Source organism: Terrapene carolina, unplaced genomic scaffold (genome assembly GCF_002925995.2).
Source record: "Terrapene carolina triunguis isolate 2854851 unplaced genomic scaffold, T_m_triunguis-2.0 Scaffold96, whole genome shotgun sequence".
NCBI classification, from domain to species: Eukaryota; Metazoa; Chordata; order Testudines; family Emydidae; genus Terrapene; species Terrapene triunguis.
Window position 1 is genome coordinate 54,586,337 of NW_020664447.1, and position 11,658 is coordinate 54,597,994.

The 11,658-nt window shown below is 43.4% G+C and overlaps 1 protein-coding gene across 1 annotated transcript in view; it reads left to right on the top strand.

Annotated features, from left to right (window-relative positions):
• Positions 1 to 11,658, top strand: part of AKAP6 (A-kinase anchoring protein 6) — a 297,070-nt gene that overhangs the window by 234,730 nt on the left and 50,682 nt on the right.

Genomic DNA, 11,658 nt, shown 5'->3' on the forward strand with positions numbered 1-11,658 from the left:
TACAGAGAAGTTATTTTTCTACAGTAAAACTTCAAAGGGATGTTCTCTGTAATCAGAATTTGCAAAGCAATTTGTGTCTTTTATTTTACTTCACTATAAACTTGGTTTCATTATAAATGATTACATTGTGTACTGCAGTCTCTATATTGAACACTTTAGTTAATGTGTTGTATAACACCCCAGTTTAATAGACATGAGACCTGAATCTCCTCTCACTTAAGGCAGGAGTAGCTGTACTGAAGTCAGTAATCCCACGGGCGAATACCTGGTATAATGAGAGAAGAATCAGGCTTATTGACTATAGATAGGTAGAGATAGACACACCCACTATGAGATTGGCCACAATCTAGTCTTGTGCCTGGGACTGGTGATGGGGGATGCAGTTTACACCTTTGTCATATTCAGACCATTACCTCCTTCAGCTGGAGGCCAGGACTCATCTTTGCTACTGTTAGTATGAAGGACATATTTTATTGTTCCATTACCAGTTTGTGCAGGAGTATGTTTGTGTTAATGAAGCTCTGACTTGGTTGGACAACAAGATTGTCTTGTGTTCATAGTTGTCAGTATGGTAGCTCCAAAACATCACCTCCTCAGTGTCATCTCGCAGGTCACCTTTCTCTATGGATGATCTTTGACAGATGAAATAAGAAAGAGGAGGGATAGACCATTAATTTTTAGGGTTTTAGAAATCTTAAACCATTGCTGAGGTAAGGGTGATGAGGGTCGTCTCTTGTTCTACAATATCCATGAAGTCTCAATCAGCAGCACTCTTCCCATGCACAATAATCCCATGCACTACTACAGACTAGGGACCAAGTGGCTAGGCAGCAGTTCTGCAGAAAAGGACCTAGGAGTTACAGTGGATCAGAAGCTGGATATGAGTCAACAGTGTGCCCTTGTTGCCAAGAAGCATTTGGGGCTGTATAAGTAGGAGCATTGCCAGCAGATCGAGGGACATGATCATTCCCCTCTATTCGGCATTGGTGAGGCCTCATCTGGAGTACTGCGTCCAATTTTGGGCCCCACACTACAAGAAGGATATGGAAAAATTGGAAAGAGTCCAGCGGAGTGCAACAAAAATGATTAGGGGGCTGGAGTACATGACTTATGAGGAGAGACTGAGGGAACTGGGATTATTTAGTCTGCAGAAGAGAAGAATGAGGGGGGATTTGATAGCAGCCTTCAACTACCTGAAAGGGAGTTCCAAAGAGGATGGATCTAGACTGTTCTCAGTGGTAGCAGATGACAGAACAAGGAGTAATGGTCTCAAGTTGCAGTAGGGGAGGTTTAGGTTTGATATTAGGAAAAACTTTTTCACTAGGAGGGTGGTGAAGCACTGGAATGGGTTACCTAGGGAGGTGGTGGAATCTCCTTCCTTAGAGGTTTTTAAGGCCTGGCATGACAAAGCCCTGGCTGGGATGATTGTATGATTCCAGATGGTAGACTGCTTACTGAGTCTCGCTTTAGTAGGACAGGATGGGGTTTTTACACCTTCCCCACCGTGGGTTCAGCAAGGGCTTTGTTCATGCATGGCATGAAGGGCAACAGGCGATATGTCACAACTCATTATTTAAGTGTAGGGCAGATGTCCAGTGCAGGTACTCCATAGAGAAGGTATACATGGCTTGGAAAAGGACTTAAAAAGAGGTGTTCATTAAAGGAACGAACAGGGGAGGGGGGTTGGGGACTCCTATGATTGGTACGGCAGGGAGCCAACCCCCATTATTATAACCCACCTTAACCTTCATATGAGGGAGAGTGGGTAGTAAGGACCTGGCAATGGATTTGCTGGAGGGACCTTGATGGAAAAAGAGGGGGAGCAGGTAATTACAGAATAAACAGGGGGTTACCTGCACTGTACACTTTTATCTACCGGGTAGTCCCAAACATTTAATAATAAAGTTGCGGCATGATTAAATCCATGTCATATGTCTCCTGTCCTTCTTTCAGTATAGCCAGACAATGCAGATTTGGTATTTTCTGGAATTATCAGTGTTTCCAAGATCTTTTTGAGTGAAACTGTAGACCTGGGTTAGGAAACACATACTGTTTGGTTATTTGTTTGACAATTTTCTGGCAGTGGACAAAAACAAATAATCATGCTGATTATTTATGTTTTACAATTGGATTTGATGCAGATGGAATATTGTTCATGGACTTGTAGACCTTCACAGTAATAGATGTAAGTTGTTAATAGGAACGGTTGAGTGCTCATTTCTATTGGAAATCAAATCATTTATTTAGGTCCCTACCTATGGACTTAGGAGTCTAAGTTCACACAGCCATAGTATATATGGACACTATACACTAGTCCTTGCATCTGTAATGCACACACAACTTTTCAAAATGAACTAACCTTTTATTCAAAAATTATGCATAATATCATGCAAAGAGATCTAATGATATTAAACAATGTGGCACTATTACCTAAGATGTAACCAGAGAACCTCATTACATAGTTGATTAGCTAATAATTATACTATATAAACATCAAATTATTTCTTTTCAAAATGGTAGCCATTAGAGTATAAAAAACAAGTACATATAAAATATGGTAAGAGCACATCACTTTGTCATGTATATTAAAACCATCTATGTCTCATTAAATCTGAAATAAGTAAGTTTTCCAATCTCCACTAACCTTCTGGGGGGAGTGTATAAAAGAGAAAATGGATATAATTAACAATACTACAATGTATAATCTATATATTTGGGAGAGAACATTTAGAACATTTTCAAAAACATTAGCTATGCCACTAGTTGGTAATAAACCTGCTAGCATTTAGTTTGACTTACTTTCCACTGAACTATGAGATTAACCTTATTACCATTGTTCACTACAGTATGTAAACCATTGTTTCTTAAAGGAAATTTATTGTCCTATGCAGATTATACCTATAGCTACTGCATACAGAGAAATACTCCTGTTAATAAAATAAACACAACAGTGCTTTTGATTTTTATTCTATGGCATTACATTTTAAATTGGACATATGGTACAGGACTTTCATTTTGCAGTTGTTTTCCTTTCCCTTTTCATTTGAAGAAAAGGTTGAATGCTATAGGTAAACATGCTGAGGACACAGCACAGGAACACTATGGTATGTATGGGAAAATGTTTCATTCCCTCGTAGACAATTATTTTGACTTATTTTTCTTTTATGAAAATTGATGTTGGTTCTGCATTAACTTAGGTGTACTTTTTATTAATGTACTGTTGCACATTTTCTTTTGGAATACTGCTGTGAATCATAGAAACATAGAATATCAGGGTTGGAAGGGACCTCAGGAGGTCATCTAGTCCAACCCCCTGCTCAAAGCAGGACCAATTCCCAACTAAATCATCCCAGCCAGGGCTTTGTCAAGCCGGGCCTTAAAAACCTCCAAGGAAGGAGACTCCACCACCTCCCTAGGTAACGCATTCCATTGCTTCACCACCCTCCTAGTGAAATAGTGTTTCCTAATATCCAACCTAGACCTCCCCCACTGCAACTTGAGACCATTGCTCCTTGTTCTGTCATCTGCCACCATTGAGAACAGCCTAGCTCCATCCTCTTTGGAACCCCCCTTCAGGTAGTTGAAGGCTGCTATCAAATCCCCCCTCATTCTTCTCTTCTGGCGACTAAACAATCCCAGTTCCCTCAGACTCTCCTCATAAGACATGCGCTCCAGACCCCTAATCATTTTTGTTGCCCTCCACTGGACTCTTTTTGTTGCCCTCCACTGAGGCCTCACCAATGTCGAATAAAGGGGAACGATCACGTCCCTCGATCTGCTGGCAATGCCCCTACTTATACAGCCCAAAATGCCGTTAGCCTTCTTGGCAACAAGAGCACACTGTTGACTCATATCCAGCTTCTCGTCCACTGTGACCCCTAGGTCCTTTTCTGCAGAACTACTACCTAGCCACTCGGTCCCTAGTCTGTAGCAGTGCATAGGATTCTTCCGTCCTAGGTGCAGGACTCTGCACTTGTCCTTGTTGAACCTCATCAGGTTTCTTTTGGCCCAATCCTCTAATTTGTCTAGGTCCCTCTGTATCCGATCCCTACCCTCTAGTGTATCTACCACGCCTCCTAGTTTAGTGTCATCGGCAAACTTGCTGAGAGTGCAGTCCACACCATCCTCCAGATCATTAATAAAGATATTAAATAAAACCGGCCCCAGGACCAACCCTTGGGGCACTGCGCTTGAAACTGGCTGACAACTAGACATGGAGCCATTGATCACTACCCGTTGAGCCCGACGATCTAGCCAGATTTCTATCCACCTTACAGTCCATTCATCCAGCCCATACTTCTTTAACTTGGCAGCAAAAATACTGTGGGAGACCGTATCAAAAGCTTTGCTAAAGTCAAGGAATAACACATCCACTGCTTTCCCCTCATCCACAGAGCCAATTATCTCATCATAGAAGGCAATTAGGTTAGTCAGGCACGACTTCCCCTTGGTGAATCCATGCTGACTGTTCCTGATCACTTTCCTCTCCTCTAAGTGTTTCATAATTGATTCCTTGAGGACCTGCTCCATGATTTTTCCAGGGACTGAGGTGAGGCTGACTGGCCTGTAGTTCCCCGGATCCTCCTTCTTCCCTTTTTTAAAGATGGGCACTACATTAGCCTTTTTCCAGTCATCCGGGACCTCCCCCGATCGCCATGAGTTTTCAAAAATAATGGCTAATGGCTCTGCAATCTCATCCGCCAACTCCTTTAGCACCCTCGGATGCAGCGCATCCGGCCCCATGGACTTGTGCACGTCCAGTTTTTCTAAATAGTCCCGAACCACTTCTTTCTCCACAGAGGGCTGGTCACCTTCTCCCCATATTGTGCTGCCCAGTGCAGCAGTCTGGGAGCTGACCTTGTTTGTGAAGACAGAGGCAAAAAAATCATTGAGTACATTAGCTTTTTCCACATCCTCGGTCACTAGGTTGCCTCCCTCATTCAGTAAGGGGCCCACACTTTCCTTGACTTTCTTCTTGTTGCTAACTTAGCTGAAGAAACCCTTCTTGTTACTCTTAACATCTCTTGCTAGCTGCAACTCCAAGTGTGATTTGGCCTTCCTGATTTCACTCCTGCATGCCTGAGCAATATTTTTATACTCCTCCCTGGTCATTTGTCCAATCTTCCACTTCTTGTAAGCTTCTTTTTTGCGTTTAAGATCAGCAAGGATTTCACTGTTTAGCCAAACTGGTCGCCTGCCATATTTACTATTCTTTCTACACATCGGGATGGTTTGTTCCTGCAACCGCAATAAGGATTCTTTAAAATACAGCCAGCTCTCCTGGATCCCTTTGCCCTTCATGTTATTCTCCCAGGGGATCCTGCCCATCTGTTCCCTGAGGGAGTCAAAGTCTGCTTTTCTGAAGTCCAGGGTCCGTATTCTGCTGCTCTCCTTTCTTCCTTGTGTCAGGATCCTGAACTCGACCATCTCATGGTCACTGCCTCCCAGATTCCCATCCACTTTTGCTTCCCCTACTAATTCTTCCCTGTTTGTGAGCAGCAGGTCAAGAAAAGCTCTGCCCCTAGTTGGTTCCTCCAGCACTTGCACCAGGAAATTGTCCCCTACACTTTCCAAAAACTTCCTGGATTGTCTGTGCACCGCTGTATTGCTCTCCCAGCAGATATCAGGGTGATTAAAGTCTCCCATGAGAACCAGGGCCTGTGATCTAGCAACTTCTGCTAGTTGCCAGAAGAAAGCCTCGTCCACCTCATCCCCCTGGTCTGGTGGTCTATAGCAGACTCCGACCACGACATCACCCTTGTTGCTCACACTTCTCAACTTTATCCAGAGACACTCAGGTTTTTCTGCAGTTTCATACCGGAGCTCTAAGCAGTCATACTCCTCTCTTACATACAACGCAACTCCCCCACCTTTTCTGCCCTGCCTGTCCTTCCTGAACAGTTTATATCCATCCATGATAGTACTCCAGTCATGTGAATTATCCCACCAAGTCTCTGTTATTCCAATAGCATCATAGTTCCCTGACTGTGCCAGGACTTCCAGTTCTCCCTGCTTGTTTCCCAGGCTTCTTGCATTTGTGTATAGGCACTTAAGATAACTCATTGATCGTCCCTCTTTCTCAGTATGAGACAGGAGTCCTCCCCTCTTGCGCTCTCCTGCTTGTGCTTCCTCCCAGGATCCCATTTCCCCACTTACCTCAGGGCTTTGGTCTCCTTCCCCCGGTGAACCTAGTTTAAAGCCCTCCTCACTAGGTTAGCCAGCCTGCTGGCGAAGATGCTCTTCCCTCTCTTCGTTAGGTGGAGCCCGTCCCTGCCCAGCACTCCTCCTTCTTGGAACACCATCCTATGGTCGAAGAATCCAAAGCCTTCTCTCCGACACCACCTGCATAGCCATTCGTTGACTTCCACGATTCGACGGTCTCTACCCAGGCCTTTTCCTTGCACAGGGAGGATGAACGAGAACACCACTTGCGCCTCAAACTCCTTTATCCTTCTTCCCAGAGCCATGTAGTCTGCAGTGATCCGCTCAAGGTCATTCTTGGCAGTATCATTGGTGCCCACGTGGAGAAGCAGGAAGGGGTAGCGATCCGAGGGCTTGATGAGTTTCAGCAGTCTCTCCGTCACATCGTGTATCCTAGCTTCTGGCAAGCAGCAGACCTCTCGGTTTTCCCGGTCGGGGCGGCAGATAGATGACTCGGTCCCCCTGAGGAGGGAGTCCCCGACCACCACCACCCTCCTCCTCCTCCTCTTGGGAGTGGTGGTCGTGGAACCCCCATCCCTAGGACAGTGCATCTTTTGCCTTCCAATCGGTGGAGTCTCCTTCTGCTCCCTTCCCTCAGATGGGTCATCTACTCCACTCTCCGCATTAGTACCTGTAGAGAGAACATGGAAACAATTGCTCACCTGTATCTCCATTGCTGGTACATGGACGCTCCTCTTTCTCCTTCTGGAGGTCACATGCTGCCAAACTTCTTCATCATCCGTCTGTCCCTGCTGCGCCTGCTCTGAATCTTCAGAACATTGTGGCCGTAGAAGCATCTCCTGACGTCTGTCCAGGAAATCTTCATTTTCCCTTATGCAACGCAGAGTCGATACTCGTTTCTCCAGACCTCGAACCTTTTCTTCCAATATGGAGACCAGCTTGCACTTTGTACAGACAAAGTCGCTTCTGTCCTGTGGAAGAAAGACAAACATGGCACAACCTGTGCAGGTTACAACAGCTGATCGCTCACCTTCCATATCACCTTCCTCTTAAGAGCTTCCTCAGCTGTTGCAAGAACTACTCAGAGAAACCTGCAGATGAAAGCCTCAGTGAGCTCTCCCCAGGCGAACTCCCAGGCAAACTCCCTCTGTTAGCCTCTGCTGTTCGCCGCTCAGCTGGTTCGCTGCTGACTGCCCTTATATACTAGTCAGGTATATACATATACCTAAAAATACATAGTATTTTTATAGCACTGTACACCCACAGACCCGTATGTGCTGTACAAACATAGTGAATGAAGCCTCGCTAAACCTTTGCGGTAGGTATAGTTTTTCCCCTTTTTAGAAATGGGGAAATTGAAACACAAAGAAATTAAGTGTCTTCCCCAAGCTCTCCCAGAAGGTCTCTGGCAGAGTCAGAGCTAGAACCCAGCTGTTCCAATTCCTAGGACTTTACTTTAACCACAAGACCATCCTTCCTGTCTCTAGGTTGCCTCTCAATACAGTCCTTACGTGGTGAAGAAAGACTGTTTCTTGTGTTGCTGTTTGTTTTGATTTAAAGTTCAATTTGTGCTGGATATGATTTTTCAGTTTTCCTTCATTATTATCAGAATGAATGCTAGCTACTGTCATCATTTGCTATACTGGGTATGATTATTTTGTTCTACATTTTTCACAGCAACAAAAAGTCCTATATATTCTGGTCAGCTCAGTATTCTGTACATAGCACTAGGTACGACTGTTTTGGAAACCCAGCATACTCAATCACTCCCTCCATCAGCTTGCAGGGGCCAGAGGCTGCTGCAAACATTTTTCACACTCAGCTCCCAAATGAGAAGAATGAGCCTCATTTCAGTCTATAGTGACACTTACTGGCTGATCAACAGTGATGTTAAGTGAGCTTGCAAACACAGATTAGTCCAGCCTTCTAGGGGGAGGAGAGTTGTATTGACAGGATCATTGTATACAAAGAAGGGGGTATAGGGTAGATAGGGGTGTTTTATGTTGTTGAGCATTAACATTTTTGACTGCTGCTTAGGACCTTTATTTCATACTATTGCTAAGCCCAACCATTATAAAACTCATGAATTAGAATCTCAAAAATCATGAGATTTTAAAAAAATATATAAATTTGAGGTTTTTTATTGCTCTTCTGGTTTTTGAGCTGTTGGGTTCACCTTTTCAACCTTTTCTCTGCAATCATGAGGGCCAGAAACATACTCTTTTTTAATGAAACAGGAGATTCTCATATAAACACATAGCTCTAGGCACTGGGACTTTAACAAATATCATGAGACTCACAATTAAGTTGTGTGACTTGGCAAAACTGATTTCCTAGCTTAATGATGTTGCCTACACCTGGGAAAGGGGTCAGGAGAGACCTGGAGCAGGAAGGGATGAGGAGTAAAAATGGGGAGGGGAATGCGCATTCTTTAGCGACAGTTTTTTGTAAATCTTATTATATGAGCGTGGTCAGTGCAGAGAACTATGTGAATTATTGGCTAGCAAAGGGGATTGACCTTATATTGATAAAAGTATGCTGCTTTCCCTCAAAAAAATCCCTTCCCAAAAACAGGGGGAACCTAATTACTTTATCATACATTCACCGTATTTCATAACAAAACTCATCCAGGGGCTCAGTTCAAGATAAATGATCCATCACGAGCCAAAAAAAAAAAGACAGTGTATATGGTCTCACCTCACAGCCAATCTATTCAAGGGCAAGCTTGGACTTGCTGGAGTTCCTCTGTCTCAAAATCCACTCAAACAGCAGTGGATAAGCTGCTATTGCTTGTTGCCAGTCAACCTTAGAAAGTGCCCCCCACCTTTTTCTTGGTTATAGTATCGGAGCATGTGCTCAGTTCAGTTGTCCATAATGCCACATTTCTTAGAGTTTTCTAATCTAATTTTATATAAACCAATAAATAATGGATAAAATTTATAAACCTGAGTCCTAAAATTAGGCTCCTAAATCCATATTCAGGCACTGAAAATAAAATGTGGCCTGATTTTCAAAGGTGCTGAAAACCTGTCGCTCTCACTGATTTCAGTGGGACTGGTGGATGCTCAGCACTTCTGAAAATTAGGTCACTTATATTTGAAAATGTTGGCAAACATTGTCTCATTAAAAGTTCCTAAATGTCCATGAAATGCTGTATTTCACAGCTCGCAGAGTTTGTGTCTATTTGCATACAGGTTTTCTATGTAAAGGTAGTGTCCTACCAGCTGCCGGTAATATTTGTACCTCTGAATCACTAAAACCACTGATGATAGGAATATTTCATTGAATTTGTGACTGAGCATGCCAGATATTGCCACATGAATATTTCTTAATGTATGGCTTAGGACCGTCTCTTTGCTCTGCAGCTCTAAAGCAACTAAACTTTTTATTGAAACAACATAGATAGCAATGGGTAATTAATCATCAGTTAGTGAGTCAGTCAAACACTTTGTATGGTGCTTTTCATTATAAATATCTTCAAGTGTTGCTCAACATTCAGTATTGCAAATCTTAAAAACAAATCAGTTAAATAAAAGCCCATGGATAAAGCTTATGCCATGTTTGGATAAGCCATAAAATTATAGCCACAATCAAATTTTTATTTAAAAGGAAAAGACAGCAAAAAGGATTTACAAAAAAGTACAGGACCCAAGATGTGAGACTTTAGACAAACAATTAAGATCCATCAGGTCAAATACAAATTTTAACTCTGGTTGAAAGTTGGAAGCCAGTGCTGAGATTTGAGAAATGCGTGAACTGTTCCTAAAGGTGTCAGTGATCAGTTTTGCTATTTCATTCTGGACCCATTACTATTTGTGTAACAATGCTGCTGGTAGAGCTGCAAATAAAGAATTACAGAAATTCAATGTGGATGTAACAAAAGCATGCAAAACAGTTTCCAAATCAAATCAACCAAGGCAGGCAGGATTTAATCCTTTCTACATATCAAAATTATAAAAAAAATCCTGTTCTAATAATTTAAATATTTTTATCAATAAAGGGCTATCCAAAGTCCCAAATCTTTTCACAGATGATAAAACATTTACCTAGTTTTTAATTGGCTTAAACTTTAACAGGCTGGAAGACATCCAGTATGGGACTGTTTGAAATATTGCCTGATTAAGGTCAGATTCAAAAGCAGATAAGCTGAGTGTCATTTACAAAACACTGAGGAACCCCAAATGAGCTTTTCTGACATCCATCCTAAGGCAACATTTATATACCAAACAATAAGGAAGCCAGCACCCAGCCTTGTGACGTTACATTACAATATAATGAGACAGATGCTCAATGATTTTTGCCAAAAATGTGGGATTCTGCCACTGCCCTTGATAAGCATAGATGTTTTCACATCTCCAAGTTACAAGTTAATGCTCTAATTATTGCTATTCAAGAGAGAGCTCACTTTGTGCTTCAGTTAGGTTTTCCCTTTTAAAGCCACAATCATATGAATTCCTATGTAAGGATAAAAATCCTACCTGAGACTGCAGCCTTCACCACACCATTCTGTTTTGATTGTGGATCCTGACCTGTAAATTTTCTGGTTGTGCTTTCTTTTTTTGCGGATCCTCACATTTTAAATAATCAAAGGATAAAATTAATTGTAGGCCAATCTCGGTCTGTTTCTAAAACATAGTTTTGACCCTGATTCACTCCTACCCTATGGCTCCTTTACTCTAGCTCCCCTGCAAAAAAAATGGGCCACAAAGCCAGAAGATCCAGCCACCAGGGAATTCCCGCTGCAGATGGGGAATGCCCCATATGGTGTAGTGCAGCTGTAAATAGTTCTCAACTAGCCTGCTTCACAGCCCTTGGTTTCATAAGCAGCCAGATGCAAGTTAAGGCAGCCCTGAGGCCACTTTAACCTGTGTCAAGGGCCAAACCAGGCCTCAACAGCTCCCACAATAACAGAGGCATGAAGGTGGTATAAACCCCATATTTGCCCCCAACCTTGAGTCCCTCACCTGGCAGAGATTGGATGCAACAATGATTCAGACCCTTTGTTTTTTTATTTCATACTTTGCTCCCTGCTCACCTTTTTATTATCTTCCTTGTTGCAGAAATAATAACTCTCCTGTTGATGTTATCACAAGGGGATCTACCTGCAGTAAGTGGATTCTCATGCTAGCAGCAAACATGAGACAGGAGGAGTCAGTGGAACGATCTTCAAGACCGGAATGACTGAGAGATGTTGTGCAGACTCCCATAACAAACCACAGGAGACCTAACAACAGCATGGGTGCAAAGATGTTTCCCCCTACTAATTGCAGTCTTGCTTCAGTCCCTGTGAAATTTTCCCCACTCACAGTTCCCTTACACACCCAGTAGCAGGGCCGGCTCCAGGCACCAAGCATCCAAGCTGGTGCTTGGGGCGGCACCTGGAGGGGGGCGGCGCGGCCCGGCGCTCTGGCCGCCGGGGGGGAGACCGGAGCCGCCGCCGGGGCTCGCGGCCCTGCCCCCGGCGCTCTGGCCGCCGGGGGAGGGGCGGGAGAGCCG